This window comes from Oryx dammah, unplaced genomic scaffold (genome assembly GCF_014754425.2).
Source record: "Oryx dammah isolate SB20612 unplaced genomic scaffold, SCBI_Odam_1.1 HiC_scaffold_20, whole genome shotgun sequence".
Classification (NCBI taxonomy): Eukaryota; Metazoa; Chordata; class Mammalia; order Artiodactyla; family Bovidae; genus Oryx; species Oryx dammah.
This window is the reverse complement of record NW_024070204.1, coordinates 18,258,232-18,277,371: the sequence shown is the minus strand read 5'-3', so window position 1 is coordinate 18,277,371 and position 19,140 is coordinate 18,258,232. Positions and strand designations below refer to the sequence as shown.

At 37.6% G+C, this 19,140-nt stretch overlaps 1 protein-coding gene across 3 annotated transcripts in view; it reads left to right on the top strand.

Moving 5' to 3' along the window:
- Nucleotides 1-844: 844 nt before the first annotated feature.
- The window catches only part of CDH18 (cadherin 18), a 602,757-nt gene continuing 584,461 nt past the window's right edge, over nucleotides 845-19,140 (top strand). For 2 of the 3 annotated variants that reach the window (XM_040262489.1, XM_040262488.1), the window contains exon 1: nucleotides 851-969. The gene's annotated coding sequence lies outside the window, so the exon portion shown is untranslated. Of the gene's footprint in view, nucleotides 970-19,140 lie in introns of all 3 variants that reach the window. The other variant, XM_040262487.1, reaches the window with a different exon arrangement.

Here is a 19,140-nt window from a genome sequence, read left to right as displayed (position 1 = left end):
ACATTTATTCTGGTGTAATGGGAGGTGAGAAGTTGTGTGTGTGTGTGTTTCCTGGCACAAGCAAGGAGCGTAGGAAAGGCATTGCGGTTCCTATTCGTCTTCACAAATAAACTGCTGACCTCCGAGGGAAAGCTCTCGCTCATATGAACCCTCCACGCCTTGGGTAGTTTGGGGTAAGGCGTTAAAGGGCATCACTCAAGCTCAATCTCACGGCTACCACCGGACTAGGGATCACCGATGAATGAGCCAGCAGTTAAATGTTTAGCAGGCTGTGACGACTTTGCACGGAAATAGGAGAATTTATTACCAGCCTGCCACGTCCGTGCCTGCCCTGCCCGCTTTTGCTCTCGTTCCCTCCCAATGTCTACTCCCACTCCGTCTGACAGTCAAACCCCTTCTGGTCCCACACTTCCCCTCCCTCGCGGAGAACTGAGGGTCTAAACTGTCACGGAGTCCTGGCCGTCATTTTTCAAGAGCAGTATGACTAAAGCTGATGCCGCCAGTCCAGGATATTTTAAAATATATATATATATTTTTAACTATTTCACGAATGGCGCTGCTTTCCGCACGACCTTGCTACGAGGGGGCTGAAGGGTGTCCGATCTGTGTGCTGTGGAATTTCTGCAGCCCCCAAAGTATGCACGATGGGAGGCAAAAAAAAAAAAAAAGAAAGAAAGAAAGAAAGAAAGAAAAAGGAGGCAGAGGGAAAGGCAGCGGTCGCGAGAGCCTGGGAGGAGAGGAAGGAGGAGAGACTGGGAAGCGGAGCATCAGGCGGACAGGCTGTGCCAGCCAATCAGAGGCGCGCTCGGGAGCTGCAGCCGCGGAGCCGCGGAGCCTGGCTCTCAGGAGCGCGGAGCCAGCCCGGGGCTCTCCGAGGACCAGCGCGGCGAGCGCGAGCACCGGCAAAGTCCCCTCTATGATGCTCGTAAATTAAGTTCCTTTCCATCACTTAGGGCAAAGTCAACCAAGGTAAGGCTTCCGTGAATGACACTTTACCATGGAGTGACATTAAGATTTTTGTGCAGTGGGGCTGAGTCCAAACAATATTTGGTGAAATCTTTCTCTCCGGGTTGCTTTCACAGGATCTGCCACGAATGGGAAAGTTGGAGATGATGCTTCCTGAGCCTTAGCGCTAGTATGCATTTGGAAAAAAAAAAAAATTTTTTTTTCTCCCTTAACCAGGAGCGTTGCCATAAAGCCTATGGGATGTGAGTGGGATAACCCAGCTGGGTCTGTGTTTATGTTTATCTGTGGATGATGTGCTGTTATCTGTCTTGCCCCTGAAGAAGTTGGAAGGATACTTCGCAGGGCGCATTTGAATCGTGATGACATTGGAATAAGCTGTCATTTATGTCTGTCTGTAAAAGTGAGGGAAAGCGTTGTCAGAACAGAAACGGGGACGTTGAAATTGAAATTTCCGTAGTGCTTCTTAATTATTGCCTTTCCAGTATCCTCTGAAATTACACAATATCTAAGCACTGAAGCTGCAGCAGGGCAAGGCTCGTTTTCTCTTTTCTCTCTTTCTTTTTTCCCCGCCCCCCCCACCCCATGAAATGCTTATTAAAGCTTAAGATGAAACTTTTTTCTTCTTTTAAAGGGCACTATAAATGATGCATGAAAAGGAATTAGGTAGGCTCCTGCGCTCAGCAAAACTCTTTATTTAGTACATGCCCTTTTGTTTGTTAACTCTGATTCATTTCTTAACTTCCTGAACCTGACTTGTTTGAGTTTGGAAATAACAATTATTTCGACTTAATGTTCATGTCTTAAAAACAAGGTAAAATTATGCCTTATGCATGTTTGCATGAGTGTGTATGTGTGGTGCGTGCAGATGTGGAACTAGGAAGATCAGTCATGTAACAGGTGAAAGATAAAATTGTATTGGCTAATTATTAAAATATTTCCTTATATCCATGCCTGCTGTATTTAAAGAACTTCCAGATTAATCAAGAGTACATCTCTTTGCTATTTCTCTGCTAAAAATGTAGAAATACTAAAGTGAAAATCTTAGCTAAAATTATTCTGGTTTTTGGTTTGCTCAGGTGATGGCATCACTGCTTCGAGCTGAGAGAGACAGATCACAGAAAGATTTTATTATGCAGCCAAAAAAAAAAAAAAAATCCTATAGGCTCTGACTGTGTTTTGGAACCTTTATTTTCCACTCTGGGATCACCCACAGATTTTTCAAAGCAGGGGGCTTTCCTTATGCAGTAATTGTCTGCCTCTGTTTCAGTGGACTTGTCTTATCAGAGAAAATACATAATTCTGAATCAAGAGTTAGAGGTACAGACTAGATCTTGTATGTATCTTGTTGAGAGGAGAGAGGCAGGATGTGATGTTGGTAGAGAATTAGTTCTATAGTCTAATGCTCTGGTTCAGGAACCAATCATCACTGGTTTCTTTCAAGCCTTCTGTTATAGGTTAAATTTCAGACTTCCTGAAGATAAATTAACCTAGTACAGCTCAACCCATTTCTTCGGTTAATAAGGCATTCATTTAATGGACCTTGTTAGAGGAATATGCCGTAAAACATAATGATGATGCTTTTTTACAGAGGTAGCTAACTTAAAGGGGAGGAAAACATAAACTGATAACAATGGCCAAGTTTGATTTTCTACGCTGACAACGATGGGAGGTAGAAAAATGAGAATTTGCTATTTTAGATGCAACAAAAACGCCCACTTAAAGATAACCCAGTAGCAAAGGGAATATAATTGTAGAGTAAAGGTAGCTAACAGGAAACTCTAGCTGTAACTCTATCCAGGGAATGTTAAAAGTAATTAGCTACAACTTTAAGCATGATTGATAGCCACCAGTGCTTGATCAAAATCTATACATAAAGCATATTGGAAATTATTATTTCTTCTGATGTGCTGTTTGTTTGGATGGGTAAATTGGAAGCATGAGAATGAATGAATCACTTGGTTCAAGTTTATAAATTCTTTATGTGAAGGGAGTTATATATAGTAAATATAAAATACTATTCATTTGGCTTTTATAAACATTGTTCTTATGCTTTTGTTGATTTTATGGTCTGTAAAATATAAACCACGTGTTCACAAGTTTGTGTGCCCCACTTGTGTATTTGACTTGATGATTAGAAGACTGAAGTATACCTTCTATTATGCAACCTGATATAACTGTCTTTTAGAATCTAAACATGCATGTATACTTCAGCAGAACTAGGAGAGCACATTGAACTTACTGACCTGGAAAAATTTACTAACCTCAAGTGCATGTATCTGATGCAGTGTAGTTGAGTAAAAAGTGAGAGAAAGAGATTGAGAGATTTAAGATAGAGCCTGTGTAAGATGTCCTTTCTCTTAAAATAAAAAAGTAAGTAGAGGACTTTTGACTCCTTGGGTTGCTTAATTATGTGCCTTTCTTGTAGTTGTATTACCCATGTCTATGAGAGCTTCTTAACCCTGGTGCTATTGATATTTGAGGCTATGCAATTTTAGGATGGAAGAGTTTTCTTGTGTATTGTAGAATGCCTAGTAGTATCTCTGTTTTCTAGCCACTAGATGCCAGTAGCAGCACCCCCAGATTGTTTGCCAGTAGCAGCACCCCCAAACTGTGGCAACCAAAAATATCTCAAGAAGTTGCCCTGGAGTAGGGGGCAAAGCTGCACTCCTCTTCCACTGGAATTGTCAGTTTATGTGTTCTACAATGTTCCTTCTTCTCTTGCTTTGAATAGATTTCAGCTGTGTTTTGTTGGGTCCCTAACAGAAAACTGTAGAAGAGCTTATCAGTATTATTATTTATTTTCTGTGAACTGAGTATCTAGGTTGTATTCTCTGTCATATGCTAACATTTGTGGGAATAGGAAGAAATAAAGGCTGAGAAAAGGAAGTAGATATTGAGTTTAAAGACACATTTCATTTAAATTCACTTCTTTTAGATGAGTATTTTGAATATGTTTATGCTGGGCTGTCAGGAGGGGGCTTTTACCCTAGTAAGTCCATGTGCTTTGAGTAGTTTATAATGCTCAAAGATCTGGAAGTAAAAGGAAAGCATTTTGGTTTGAAGAACATAGTTCTTCACTGGTGGTGGTATACATTTAACATGATGGAAAGAAGTGCCAGGCATGATGATCTGAAGACATGGCAGAGATTGGATCCTGGCATGGATTACTCATGTCACATGTCCCCTGCATAGAGGCCATTTTTCCTCATCTGCAAAAGGGGATACAAATAGGCATGGGAACTAAATAATACAAAGTATCAAAATGGGTTGTAATTTATGAAGGTGTGCATCAATGTTGGTAAATTATCATCCTTTCACTTTCTTCTGTGATGTATTTGTTGAACACTGACTCAGCACGCTAAATATTCCAGCTATTCTAGAGGAGTTAAAAATCATCTGTAAGAAATGGTGGTATTAGCTCTTAGAATTTTTTTTTCATGGATGAAATAGAACATCTCCGTTTTGAAATATGTAACTTATATTATGGATAAACTCTCAATTTCCTCTCTTATTTATAGGGCTTCCCTGGTGGCTGAGGTGGTAAAGAATCTGCTTGCAGTGCAGGAGACTGGGTTTGTTCCATGGGTGGGGAAGATCCCCTGGAGAAAGGAATGGCAACCCACTCCAGTAATCTTGCCTAGAGAATTCCATGGACAAAGAAGCCTGGCGGGCTACAGTCCACGGGTTCTCAAAGAGTCGGACAAGCACTTTCCCCAAATAATCCACATTTATAATTAGTTAAAAAATACAGAAATGTAAAAACATAGAATACACCTTGAAATCCACTCTTCAATGATACCGTTATTACCAGTTTGAAATATATTTTTAAGTGATTTTTAAATGAATAGATTAACATAATGTCTACATGTAATTAAGACATTAATATAGATTTAAAGTTAAGAGGGTAGTTGTGGAGAGATGCACACATTCGTATAAGCACATGTACAAAAATATATGTTTAGATAAAATAAACACAGTTTATATAATTCCCAACTAATTTTATAGCCTGTCTCTTGCATGTGAGTATATAGAGAATTCATAAGTATTTAACAAGAGTACCATTATGTACAGATCTGTTGTTTAAATCTAGTTCAGTGTTAGGCATACACATGTGTGTATAGCTTTCTTGTCTCATTAGGTTGGGAGAATTTCAGACTGGTTGATGTTCCTGCCATATTGATTTTTATTCATTGAGACTATTGCATATTATGGCATAGATGTAGTAACATTCATTTCAGCAATGAGTTATTAAATATTTTTAAGAGAAGAATAAAGAGAGAGCCAACACAAATTAAATAATTTGGTATTGCTATCCTGCTGATAGTGAGTTTTTGACTTTTATGTTTAGTACATCTTCTAAGAACAGACTTCAGGGGAATTAAGTGGACAGTGGGGAAATGTTGGAGCAGGGATTAATAGAAGAGGAACATTTGTTTTTTTGTACTGTCACATGCCCAGGTGTCGCTTCTATAGATATCAGAAAATATTCTGATATGTAAATTTCTACACTGGTAGGCTACATCCATCAATTTAAGAAACTTGTTTATAATCTGAGAACAAAATGAACAAAACTTGATCCCTAAAAGTACTTGACTGAAATGTTTGAAAAAGAAAATATTTCACTTATCTGAGCTCCCCAGGACTGTATTATTTAATATTTTATTTGTACTGCATGGAATATGATAGGTGAATTGATATTAAAATGAATCTGGGCTTTGCAAATGCCTCTCCTGAAAAGAGGAATTCAACTGTGTAGCTGATTCATTCATTTTATGTATAGCTGATCATAAGGATCTTCAAATAGATATTTATTGTCATATTTTGGCCTTTAGGATTAAAATATGACTTGTATGTGATTATGTACAATCCCAGGTGACTGGAAATTTCATTTGACCTAATAATTTCAGTCTACCTGATGCAACAGTATTTTAAATAAAAATATCTAGATGGTACTAGTGGTAAAGAACTTACCTTCCAATGTAGGAGATGTAAGAGATGCAGATTCAATTGCAGGGTCAGAAAGATCCTCTAGAGCAGGAAATGGCAACCCACTTAAGTATTCATGTCTGAAAATCCCATGGACAGAGGAGCCTAGCAGGTTATGGTCCATAGGGTCACAAAGAGTCAGACACGGTGGAAACAAATTAGTACATGAAGATTAAACTCACAGCTATCCATGGGATTTAAAAGAAGACAGGATGCCATTTTAACCTATTGAATCATCATATTACAAAAAATTTTGAAGCCAGTGCTGGCAAGCATATAATAAAAACTTTTATTTATAGTTATTCCTAGTGTAAGTGAAGATTATACAACGGTCTTGAAAACAATTTGCAATCCTTTGACAGTAAAAGGAAAATGCAGATTCTCTTGCATGCACCGTCCTGGGAGCAAATGAACCAAATGAACCAAACTATCCCAAATGAACCAAACTATCCCCAAATGAAAAAATCCGTCAAGAGGTTAAAAGTGATTTAAGAATGTGAATACATCTAAATAATGATTTGTTTATGGAAACACATAATATTAAACTAGATACAGAATTCTATGGGCATCCTGATTTTTAAAGGGATTTCAAAAAAATCAATTTAGTTAGATACTGTATTAAGACAGTAATGTATATCCCTTTGACTTTTCTTTATTGTTTATATTATCTATATTTTAAAAATTATATGTAATTAGTGCCTTGCAGCTGCAATGCACAATATAATTTGAACAAACCATGAAAACATTTTGGTTGCATGCAGTTGTGTTGATTTTTCTTGTAGAATCTGCTTTTATTGGCTGAGTGAAACAGTTTAACTTAACCATAGAGTTGAGAAAGCCTTGTAGTACTGATTGAAAACTAAACCATTTCTGAATGTCTGTTTAATAGGATTTTCAGTTCTGATGACTGGAATACTGTTTTCTTAAAGGTTTATCATATCTTTAAAGCAAAAAAAAAAAAAAGCTCAAATTTGATTCCATTTTTACTATATTAAATTTATTTGTGGAGATTATATTATATTTGAGAAGAGAGACGGTAAACAGGAACTTATATTTTATATTACTTGTGGAACATGATTATTGTTAAGGGGAAAGAAGGGAGTGGAATGAGGAATAAAATTTTTGAAGAGATGAGTGAGTAGTAGTTTGATATTTTAGCTGTAATGGCTAGGAATCCCTTCCTTACTGAGAAGGTGACTTTGAATAAAGCCTTGGAAGAAGTAGCTGTTGTTCATTCGCTAAGTCATGTCTGACTCTTTACGACCCCAAGGACTGCAGCACACCAGGCTTCCCTGTCCTTCACTATCTCCCGCAGTTTGCTCAAACTTGTGTTCATTGAGTCAGTGATGCCATCCAACCATCTCATCTTCTGTCGCCCCCTTCTCCTCCTGCACTCAGTCTTTCCCAGCATCAGGGTCTTTTCCAGTGAGTCAGCTTTTTGCATCAGGTGGCCAAAGGATTGGAGCTTCAGCTTCAGCCTCAGTCCTTCCAATGAATATTCAGGGTTGACTTCCTTTAGGATTGACTGGTTTGATCTCCTCACTGTCCAAGGGACTCTCAAGAGTCTTCTCCAATACCACAATTCTGAAAGCATCAATTTTTTCAGGCCTCAGCTTTTTTTATGGTCCAGCTCTCATATGAATATGAACAAACCATATTCTAGGGAGGATGAGAAGCAAAAAAAGAAGTCCTGGGACAGGAACCTGCCTGACCCATTGCCAGAATAGCAAAAAGGCCAGCATAACAGGAGGGAAGGCACAGAAATGGAGCAGAGGAGGAGATACTGATCAGAGAGATGGGAAACCAGAACTTATGCGTAAATCCTATGGATTGGCCTAAATTCCTAGGGTTTTTCCTGGGAGATTTGGCTGGCATTAAGTATCCCCGATCAGAAAAGTAACATGATCTGATGACTTTATTACATTGTTTGGCAAATAAGGATTAAAAGTGAGGATGGAATTAAGGTTACTCATCAGCAGCATTTCAGGAAGAAACTGACTGCTGTGTTGGAGTCAGACTACAAGGGAGCAGGACAGAAATAGGGCAGTTATGGAGCTATTTCAGTCATTGGAAGAGAGAAGATGATGACTTGCAGCAGAGTGAAAACAGTAGAGGTCAAGAGGAGAGGAGAGGAGAGGTTGGGTTCCAGATTTACCTTGAAATTAAAACTGATGGGACTTGATATTATATAAGATGTGGAGGTGGACAGTGAGCATAAATTTGATTTGCTATATCCTGAGCTATAAGGAGGCTGGAGTTGTCTCTTAAGAAGGAAAAGAATGGGCGGAACAGATTTTTTGTGGAGGAAGGAGGGCAGACAGCAGATAGGAAGAGCTGAGTTTTATACATTTTTAGGTTGAAATGCACAAGTGCATATGTCCTGGAGTCAGTTGATTACACTGGTGTGGAGTTCAGAGAAGAGCTATCTCCTCAGGTAGGAAATCAAGAGTCATGAGTCCACTGACTTCATTTAAAGTGGAAAGACTAAACGTGGATGAAAAGATGAAAAACGCACAGACCAGGAGGTGGAGGAGCCCCATACCGATAGGTTAGAGAAATGAAGAAAACCCAACACAAATATTTGAGAACCAGTAGCTGGAGATGAAGGAAGAGAGTCCCATGTGTAAAGGGTCTTGAAATCCAGAAGATGTACTTCAAGGAAGAGACTGTCTTGGAAAACATTTTAAATTATTGAATATAAACTTCCAGGCACAAATCTAACTTTTTCATTTGGATAGTTTTATTTTAGACATAAAGAATTCATTTCCTTAATGAAAAAATTTTTTTCTTTGAAAGACCTTATTCGTTATAGTTGTTTACTTTTTTCAAAGTTATCTATTTATAGGAGTCATTTTAGGTTCAATGTGAACCTGATGTTAGAAACAACTGGAGAAAGTTTCTTGGTGTGACAAAAGCAGATATTGACACAAATTTATTGGTTTAATTACCTGTGGATTTTATTCATCAATATAGTCCTTCTAATATTTTTATTAGCCTGGGCTTCCCTTGTGGCTTAGCTGGTAAAGAGTCCACCTGCAATGTGGGAGACCTAGGTTAATCTCTGGGTTGGGAATTTCCCCTGGAGAAGGGAGCAGCTACCCACTCCAGTATTCTGGCCTGGAGAATTCCATGGACTGTGTCGTCCATGGAGTCGCAAAGAGTTGGAAACAACTGAGCAACTTTCACTTTACTTAATTGTGATATTAGAGTTGCTTTCTTTCAGGACCTGATAAATTTGCAACATAAAATGTATCTCATCTATTGATAACTAGAAATGTTACTTCTTGAAAACTCAAATTATTCTAAATTGCAATACAAAAGAATAGATATGAAGTGTTTCCAATAGCTGATATTCCAATTAAAAAACTGTGTTTTTACATTGCCATCTTACTAGTAATATATTTCCAGCCTTTGAAGTGTGGGAGAAATATATTAAGAACTAAGATATAAATCTTTGGTTTCAGCTGCAGGTATGAGGTAACTATAATGTTGTGAAACCGATCTTTAAGCAAAAATGCAAGATGACTATATTAGTGATTATATCAATGATGATGATGCCAATTAAAGCATTCTTTCACATAGCTATTCCAACACACACACACAAACACAGCTTCATGACTTTAGGATCACATTCTGTTTCTTAATCAAACTGATCATTTGTTTAGATTAACTAGCACTTTATCAACCAAGTTCCACTTAGAATGTGTATGATCTCAGCTAAATTAAGTGAAGTAGCATCTGAAACCCTGAATACTCTTTGGAAGGGCTGATGCTGAAACTGAAGGTCCAATACTCTGGCCACCTAATGCAAATAGCTGATTGATTGGAAAAGACCCTGATGCTGGGAAAGATTGAAGGCAGTAGGAGAAGGGGATGACAGAAGATGAGATGGTTGGATGGCATCACAGATTCAATGGACATGAACTTGGGTCATCTCCAGGAGATGGTGAGGGACAGGGAAGTCTGGGGTGCTCCAGTCATGGGGTCACAAAGAGTCAGACAGGACTTGGTGAATGAACAACAATAACTTCTGCAACAGTTTTATAAGAGAATTTGCAACAATGCATGGAATAGTTTAAATGAGGCGTAAGGACTGTATGTGACTACATGGAAGGCTAATGTGATGAGAGAACAATGGTCCCCAGAAAGTGAAGGTCCCAATTCCTGGAATCTGTGTGGATGCTATGACATGTCAAAGGAGGGTGACGTGTACAGATGAAATTAGGATGGACAATTAAACTATTCTAAAATAAGGAGATAATCTTGGTTTATCAGGATCAGGTAGGCCCAATGTCATCCTAAAAGAATGTAAAAGAGAAAGACGTAGGCAGACAGGAGGTCAGAATGGCAACATGTGAAAAGGAATCAATCTGATATTGCTCATTGGAACATGGAGAAGGAAGACCAAGTATAGAGTGATTTGGGAACTGTCTAGAAACTGGAAAACACAAGGATTCTCCTTTACAGACTCTGGAGAGGAATGCAGCCACGTTGAAACCTTAATTTTAGCTTGATTGTGGCTCATTTCAGACTCCTGACCTGACCTTTATCAGACTTCTGACCTATAGAACTGTAAGATAGTAACTTTCTTTTTAGAAGCCAATAAATTGGTGCTACTTTGTCATAGAACCAGTAGGAAATGAATACAGCTAGCCCTAGAAGGGATATTAAGTTGTGCCTTTTGTAAATGACCCAACATGCAAATTTTTCTGAGAATAAAGATATATAATATTATTGAATATGTAATATTAATAATATTAATTTGAGATTAGTATACTGTCCAACATTAAACTAATTAAATGATCATGAAATCGAACCTGAAGTATGTTTCTTAAAACAAAATTTAAGACTGAAAATTCTTAATGCAAGAAAATAATATATCCAACTAAGTATATACTTTCTTGTCCCCAGTAAGTATGTTGTGCTTCTGTTAATGTGAGTTTACTGGACTTTGGATTCCTGTGTCCAGATATGGTTTTAAAAGTATTGCCCAGCACCCAGTGCAAACACTAATGTACAAATATAGTAAAATGTAGACTCTACAGCAAGATAAACAAATGACTGCCTCCCATTTTTAGTTTTGCAGTATGGGAAATATTTACTAAACTTTTTAGCAATTAAAAAAAGGCAAAGTTAATTAAGGTAGAACATTCTGTAGCTTAGAAGGTAAAAGATATAACATGGTACAATTAACAAAGATGGATTTAAAATGAAAAAAAAGAAACCTGTGGTCTTCTGACCTAGATACTTTTTAAGTAAGAGGATGTTGCTTACCTTTTTCAGAACTGTTATACAGGGAAAAAGTACCTTCCCAATTTGAATGGCTCTTTCTCATGTTTAAAGCATAGCATTTATATAAATGTTCATAGAATACTGTTAAACAAATTTCAAATATATAGAAAATAAATGAAGTAAATCAAATCACCTAATAATATTTGGTGGATTACAATCTTATTTCAGCCTTTAAAATGTCTATGGATATTGTTTGCTCACATCGGCTTACAGAAGCCCTCTTTAACATGTGGTTCTAATAGTGGCAGTATGATCCCTTGGGGCTCAGGAGCCACACCAGGGCAGGGGGAGAACCTTAACTCCCACATTGCAGGTGGATTCTTTACCAGTTGAGCCACCAGTGAAGCCCAAGAATACTAGAGTGGGTAGCTTATCTCTTTTCCAATGTATATTCCCCACCTAGGAATTGACCCAGGGTCTCCTATATTGCAGCCAGATTCTTTACCAACCGAGCTAGCAAGGAAGCCCTGTATTGCACACCAAGTCTCCCCTAACCTGGGGAGTTGGTGATGTTGGAGCATGGAATAAAAATTGTCCATCTGAGCTTCCAAATTCTGGACCCCAGTTCCCTGATCTGCTCCCAAAAGGCACAGAGAGGAAGGAGCTAATCTGAGTTACATGTCTAGCCCTGTCACATAATCAGGTGTCATTTCCTTTTGTGTCTTTTGTTTCTCTGATTCATTATATTCATTCTATTAATTCCTTAAGTGGTGGGTACTCCGCATAACCAATCAAGTAACCAAGATTTATGACCACCGTATTGCTTTCTTCAATCTCTACTCAGCTAATGTATCAAAAAATTATAATTCTCTATGCATCTATACTTCCTCTATATACCTATAAGACATACACACTGACATATGTACAATACCTTTTTACTTGATAATAGATCATTAAAAGGGCTTCCACAGTGGCTCAAAAGGTAAAGAATCTTCCTGAAAAGCAGGAGACATAGGTTTGATCTCTGGGTTGGGAAGATCCACTAGAGGCGGAAATGGCAACCCACTCCAGTATTTTTGCCTGGAGAATCCCCATAGAGGAGCCTGGTGGGCTACAGCCCATGAGGTCACAAACAGTCGGACATGGCTGAGCAACTAACCCTTAGATCATTAAAATCTCTACAAATCAATCCAACAATCTGATTCTTCCTTGTCTTTAGTATTTGTTTCTCCTTGTTTCAGCTCTGCTTCTTATTTCCTGCCCCATTGCATCTCTTTTGTCAATCTTCAATCTTGTTCCTTCTAATTTGTATTTGTTCCTATATTAATTAACTCAAGCAGTCATAACAAAATTCAGGGACTGTGTGTTTTAAACAACAGAAGTTTGTTTCTCTCAGTTTTAGAGGCTAGGGAGTCCAAAATCAAGGTGCTAGCCAATTCAATTTCTTGCTGAATGCTTGGATTACTCTTCCTGACTTATAGACTGCCACTTTCTTGGTGTTTCCTCACTTTTCTAGGGAAGGAGGGAGGGAGAGAAAGGAAGAGAGCAGGTATAAGCTAGCATGTGAGGTCTCTGGTGTCTCTTCTTACAAGGTCACTACTCCCATCATGAAGTCCTCACTCTCATGAGCTCATTTAAACAGAATTACCTTCCAAGGGCCCCATCTCTAAATACTTTCTTGTTAAGGGTTTGGGCTTCAATGTAAGAGTTTTTGGAGCACACAATTCAGACCACAGAAGCTCCTTCTTCTGTTTCCCTATTTTCAACTGTTAATATTATTATATTTCTAAACATTCTACTAGGGATTCACAGGTGACTCAAATAGTAAGGAACCTGCCTCCAATGTGGGAGACCTGGGTTCAATCCCTGTGTCAAGAAGATCCCCTCGAGAAGGAAACGGCGACCCACTCCAGTATTCTTGCCTGGAGAATCCCATGGACAGAGGAGCCTGGCAGGCTGCAGTCCATGGGGTAACAAACAGCTGGACGTGATTGAGCAACTAACACTTCAGTTCAAACATCCTACTTCTTCCCTCTGCAATTCCTGACTCTACCAGTCGCTCCTCAGGTCCCGTACAATTCTCATTCACCTCTTTCTCCAGGTCACCTTATGTGGCCATTAAAGAATATATCTGAATATGATAGCATTTTCTGAAATTCTCCAGTACTATAGACTTAGTCTACACTCCTTCCCTGAAATGTTTCTGATGGCAGTGTCAACTGGAAAAAAAAAAAAAAAATAGCACAGCCTAAATGCTGAGAGTTAGGTTTTACTTGGTAGAATTTTAGGACTCAAGCCCAGGAAGCAGCATCTCTATTTCATTTCACAATAGTCATCACCTGAGTTGTTTATTCAAGGTAGTTTAAAGGTCATGACTATTGCAGGACTACTATGTTCACTCTGTACTATAAATTGATGGAACAAAATATTTTAGAATGTAGAAATTATATAAATGTTTATATGCAGAATAATAGAATAATATTAGGTTAGCAAAAACATTCATTTGAAAGAAAACCCAAGTGAAAAAACCCAAATGAATTTTCTGGCCAATCCCATATATATATATATATATATATATATATATATAATATTATTATAGAGAATGAGTTCTTTTTTCTTAATTTTTCTTCCTATAATTATGTAACTGTGATATTTTACCTTTTGCCTTGTCTTTGATATCTCAAGATCATTTTCCCTTGATTTATAGAATACATAAAACTTAAAACCATTTTTTAACAGGATTTGTGCAAGTTTCATTAAGAAAAAATTACTTTGAGCCATTTAGTATTTACTTGGTAATAAAAGAGAACAATCATAAAATGGCAATAATCAATAGCACATGAATATCCCTGGTTTGAAATTGTTGAAGCATGAGTCACCCTTTCAGATGAAATGCTCTCGCTGACTTCAAAGGCGGCTCATGTGTGACTATGGAGATATGTCACAGTTAGGAATAGCTGGTTTCTCTGAGAAAGCATCTCATTCCATTTCCAGACCAATGTAAGGAGGATTTCAGGTGTATGCAGAAAGTATTTTTAACACACTGGCGGTTCAGATGGTAACGCAGGAGATGTGGATTCAATCCCTGGGTTGAGAAAATCCCCTGGAGGAGAGCAAGGTAACCTGCTCCAGTATTCTTTCCTGGAGAATACCCACAGACAGAGGAGGCTGGTGGGCTACAGTCCATAGGTTTGCAAAGAGTCAGACATGACTGAGTGACTAAGCATATTTTAACACAATTTTGGTATTAGTATTCTGGAAGTGTTGACTCTTACTGAGGGTAAAATTCTGGCTTTCAGAAAGAAGTAAACTAGGATACTCTGTTGGCATCCATATATCCATTCTTTTACTGAAAGAAATGCCAACCATTTAAATGATAAGGCAACACATTAACTCAATGAAAAGATTAGATTTTTCAAATCAATAAACTCTACAAGAATAGTTTATTCTTAGCTAATACATGCTAATGTCTCCATTCACAACAAAACATTCTTTGAAGAAACTTTACTTTCCTAGCCATATGATATTTGCAATAACAGTTGCTTCAAATCAGATTGTGTTTAGTTGTTATTGTTTTCTCTGCTCTATCTAAATACTCAACTCAGAACCTGACCTTCAGACATTTATCAAAGTACACATTTCTCCTGGAAAATCCACAGTTTGCTTTTTTGCATATTAAGTTTTCATCTAATACCAAGGCAGGCTTCCCAGGTGGTCCTGGTGGTAAAGAATCCACCTGCCAATGCAGGAGACACAAGAGAGGTGGGTTCTATCCCTGGGTCAGGAAGATCCCCTGGAGTAGGAAATGGCAACCCATTCCAGTATTCTTGCCTGAAAAATTCCATGGACAGAGGAGTCTGATGGGCTACAAGTCCATGAAGCTGCAAAGAGCCAGACACAACTGAGTGACTAAGCAGCAACAGCAGCAATACTGGTACATTTTCTGTAATTAATAAATTATAAGAGAATCAGAAAATAACAGTTTTATAAAACATAAGAGTATATTTTGATAAATATATTTCAGTGACCAAAAAGAACAAATTTAATGTAATTTTCATAGATAAAATGAAATTTCAGAGAAATTATCTAATGTATACTTTGAGCTCAGATTTTAATTATTGATGTATTTCAATTATATAATTTACCGTTCATAATTTATTTATATGTGCATAGCTGTGTTAACTGGAAATCTTCTCTGAAAGCTCCGGAGGTTGAGCAGATATTGTTAACTTTGTTTCATATAAGAGTAATCTGATGTCACACAACTTCACAAACTTGCCCAACAGAGCAGCTTTTGCAGCCACTGAATCAGAGTGGAGTGTCCCCTTCCATCTGTCAGGCCTCTTTACCAACCAGCCTCCATACCCCCTTGACCCTTAATCTTAGCTGATGGTCTTACCTTACATTGTACTTCTAGAATTTCTGAAATCTGTGGGACAGTTTTTATCTCATGTCTCTCCCACCAAATCTGTACATGAAATGGTATCTATATTCCAGTCACTTTACTCTGCTGAAATTACAATACTGGAAAAGCCCTGCTATTACCCACACCTTGCGCTCAGGATTCCTTTCCCAGACCCTCCCAACTTCTCCCCTTAATTGACTACAGCATCAAATGATTCCTTCCTAATGGGTCTTCCCATGCATGTGACTCTCATCTTTCAAAAAACATCCCAGGACCCTGCACTCTGCTCAGATGTAACTACTTCAATCATCTCAGCAAATGATACCACCATTTCCACAAATCAGAAGACTGTCAGAGCTTCATTACACTTTTCTCATCCCTACCCTCCACATCACTACCCAGTTCTATGGTTTCTTCTCCTAAAACTGGTTTAAAATGTGTGTACTACTTTCATCTCTGCTGCCGCCACACTAGTTCAAGTCAACTTGATCTCATCTATAGTGGTTTCCTCTGGTCTGCTGGCATCAGCAAATGTCTTTCTGAAATCATTAGTTAGATACCAACTGGCAGGAACTTCTTAGAAATATTCATCAGTAGATGTCATTCTTTGTTTTCAAAATCTTTCAGTGAATCCCAATTTTAAGTATAATAAAAGACTAAACTTTTGCCATGGTCTCTAAAATCCTATGTGATCTCATCCAACCTCTCCTGCCTTGATCCCACCTCTACATCCCAGCTACGCATTCATGTGTTTCCCTCCTCAAGTATTCGGAACCTTCTTCATGCGTGCGTGCTCAGTCGCTTTAGTCGTGTCCGACTCTTTCTGACCCCATGAACTGTAGCCTGCCAGGCTCCTCTGTCCATGGGGATTCTCCAGGCAAGAATACTGGAGTGGGTTGTCATTTCCTTCTCTGCTGAGCCTTCTTCAGGACCTTTGAATGTAGTTATTCCTTTTGTCTGAAATGTCCTTACCTCATATTTTTCTACCACTCCCTCTTTATCTGCCATGCTTAATCTCATCCTATTAAAAGCAATGCTCTCATCCCTAAAGCAGCTCTCTGTCCTGCCAGCCTATTTTTTCATGCTCTTCAATGATAATATTATGAGTTTGTCTTTTTTTCTCACCTCCAACTGGACTGTAAACCCTTCTTTAATGAGAGAATTTTCTGCTCATTCACCTTTGCATTCCCAGTGTTTAAAATATCGCCTGGCACATAGTCCAGAATATATCCAAGAAAATATAAGATACATATATTCATAGACTAAAACTGAAACAAGTTAGACTTATAAAAAGTAAATGGTTTAAAATTTTTAATTGAGATATAATATATAGAGGTAATATTACACAAGCTATAAGTGTACAGATGTCTGTGTGTTAGTCACTCAGTCATATCCAACTCTTTGCAACCCCATGAACTGTAGCCCACCAGGCTCCTCTGTCCATGGAATTCTCCAGGCAAGAATACTGGAGTGGATTGCCAAGCCCTTCACAAGGGTACAGATAACTAGCTATAATTGAACATACCCAGGTAACTACTACCTATGTAAAACAGAATAAATAGAGTCAGTATAATTTACACTAAAAAATAAAGTTAACTTCATTTATTACCAGAAAAAAATAAAACAACATTATGTACATTCCAGAAGCCTGCCTAGTGTACTGTCACGGCCCGTCCTCATTTGCAGATGTAGCCTCATTTTTTATGACTTCTTATAATATAGATTAATTTTGTCTGTTTTATCTACTTATGATTCTATAAATAGATATGATAATATATCTAACATAAAGAATATGTTATATTTATGATTCTATAAGTAGAATCCACAGTACTATTCCATTGCGTTTGATTTCTCAACATTCAATTTAGTTCCTCTCTCAGTCATGTCTGACTCTTTGTGACCCCATGGGCTGCAGCACGACTGGCTTCCTTGTCCATCACCAACTCCTGGAGCTTGCTCAAACTCATGTGCATCGAGTTGGTGATGCCATTCAACCATTTCATTCTCTGTTGTTCCTTTCTCCTCTTGCCTTCAAACTTTCCCGGCATCAGAGTCTTTTCCAATGAGTCCTTTTTTTTTTTTTTTTTTTTTTTTGCATCAGGTGGCCAAAGAACTGGAGCTTCAGCTTCAGCATCAGTCCTGTCAATGAATATTCAGGTCTGATTTCCTTTAGGATTGACTGGTTGGATCTCCCTGCAGTCTAGGGGACTCTCAAGTCTTCTCCAGTAACACAGTTTAAAAGCATCAGTTCTTCAGTACTCAGATTTCTTTATAATCCAACTCCCATTTCCATACAAGACTACTGGAAAAACCGTAACTTTGACTAGACGGACCTTTTTCAGCAAAGTAATGTCTCTACATTTTAATATGGTGTTTAGGTTTGTCATAGCTTTTCTTCCAAGGAGTAAGTATCTTTTAATTTCATGGCTGCAGTCACCATCTGCAGTGATTTTGGAGCACAAGAAAATAAAGCCTGACACTGTTTCCATTTTTTCCCATCTATTTACCATGAAATGTTGGGACCGGATGCCATGATCTTCATTTTTTGAATGTTGAGTTTTAAACCAGCTTTTTCTCAACATTACTTTTGTGAAAAAGCATCCATTTTTCTGAGTGAATCAGTATTTTACTAAGTTTTTGCTGTAGATTATTCCATTGTATGCATAGACCATATTATCCATTCTACTATTCAAGGACATTTGGACTGTTTCCAATTATTAACTATTAACAAACAACAGTGAATATCCCCACATTTGACTTACGGAGACCATTTATGTGCCCTATTGTTGAGTATATACAGGATAGAGAATGCTGTGTTTTAGGATATGTATATGTTTACCATTAATGAATACAGCCAAATACTTTTCCAAAGTGGTTGTACTAATTTATACTTTATACTTATGATTCTATGATATTTATTAATGTTATTGTTAGCCTTGTTAATTTTAGATATGTTGGCATATACATAGGGAATTCTCATTGTGTTTTTCCTCAAGCTATATTTTTAATACTTAAAACTACAGTACAGGCAAAAGAATAATGCATTTAACATTTGTGTCCTACAAGTGAATTCATCACTTATTTCACTTGCTATATTTGTTTATTGATAACTAACCATCTTTATTTTCCTGAATATTTGAAAATAATTTCTAAGCATTAGATGCAGACCTTTAATGATAGAAAACAGAAAGGCTTTCTGAATTTATAGATTTGGACATTTTGATAATCTATGAACATTTTCTTGACAATTTTCCCAGTAGATGCAGTATAAATACAGTACACTATATGTTTAGGATGCTAGAAAAACAAATTATGCTTTGCAACATGTGAGGATAATGTATAAATTATAAGAACAAAGACCATGCTAAAAATAAGCAATCTCATTCATTTTGTTCATCATCTTTAAAACATGAATCAGTCTTGAAATGCTGTTTGTAGATAATGCCACCATAGGGACATAAGAGGAATAAATAACACTTTTCTTTGTATCATCCTTTATTAATGAGTATAAGGATAGTTATTTACCACCAAAACATGGTAGTTTGGATGCA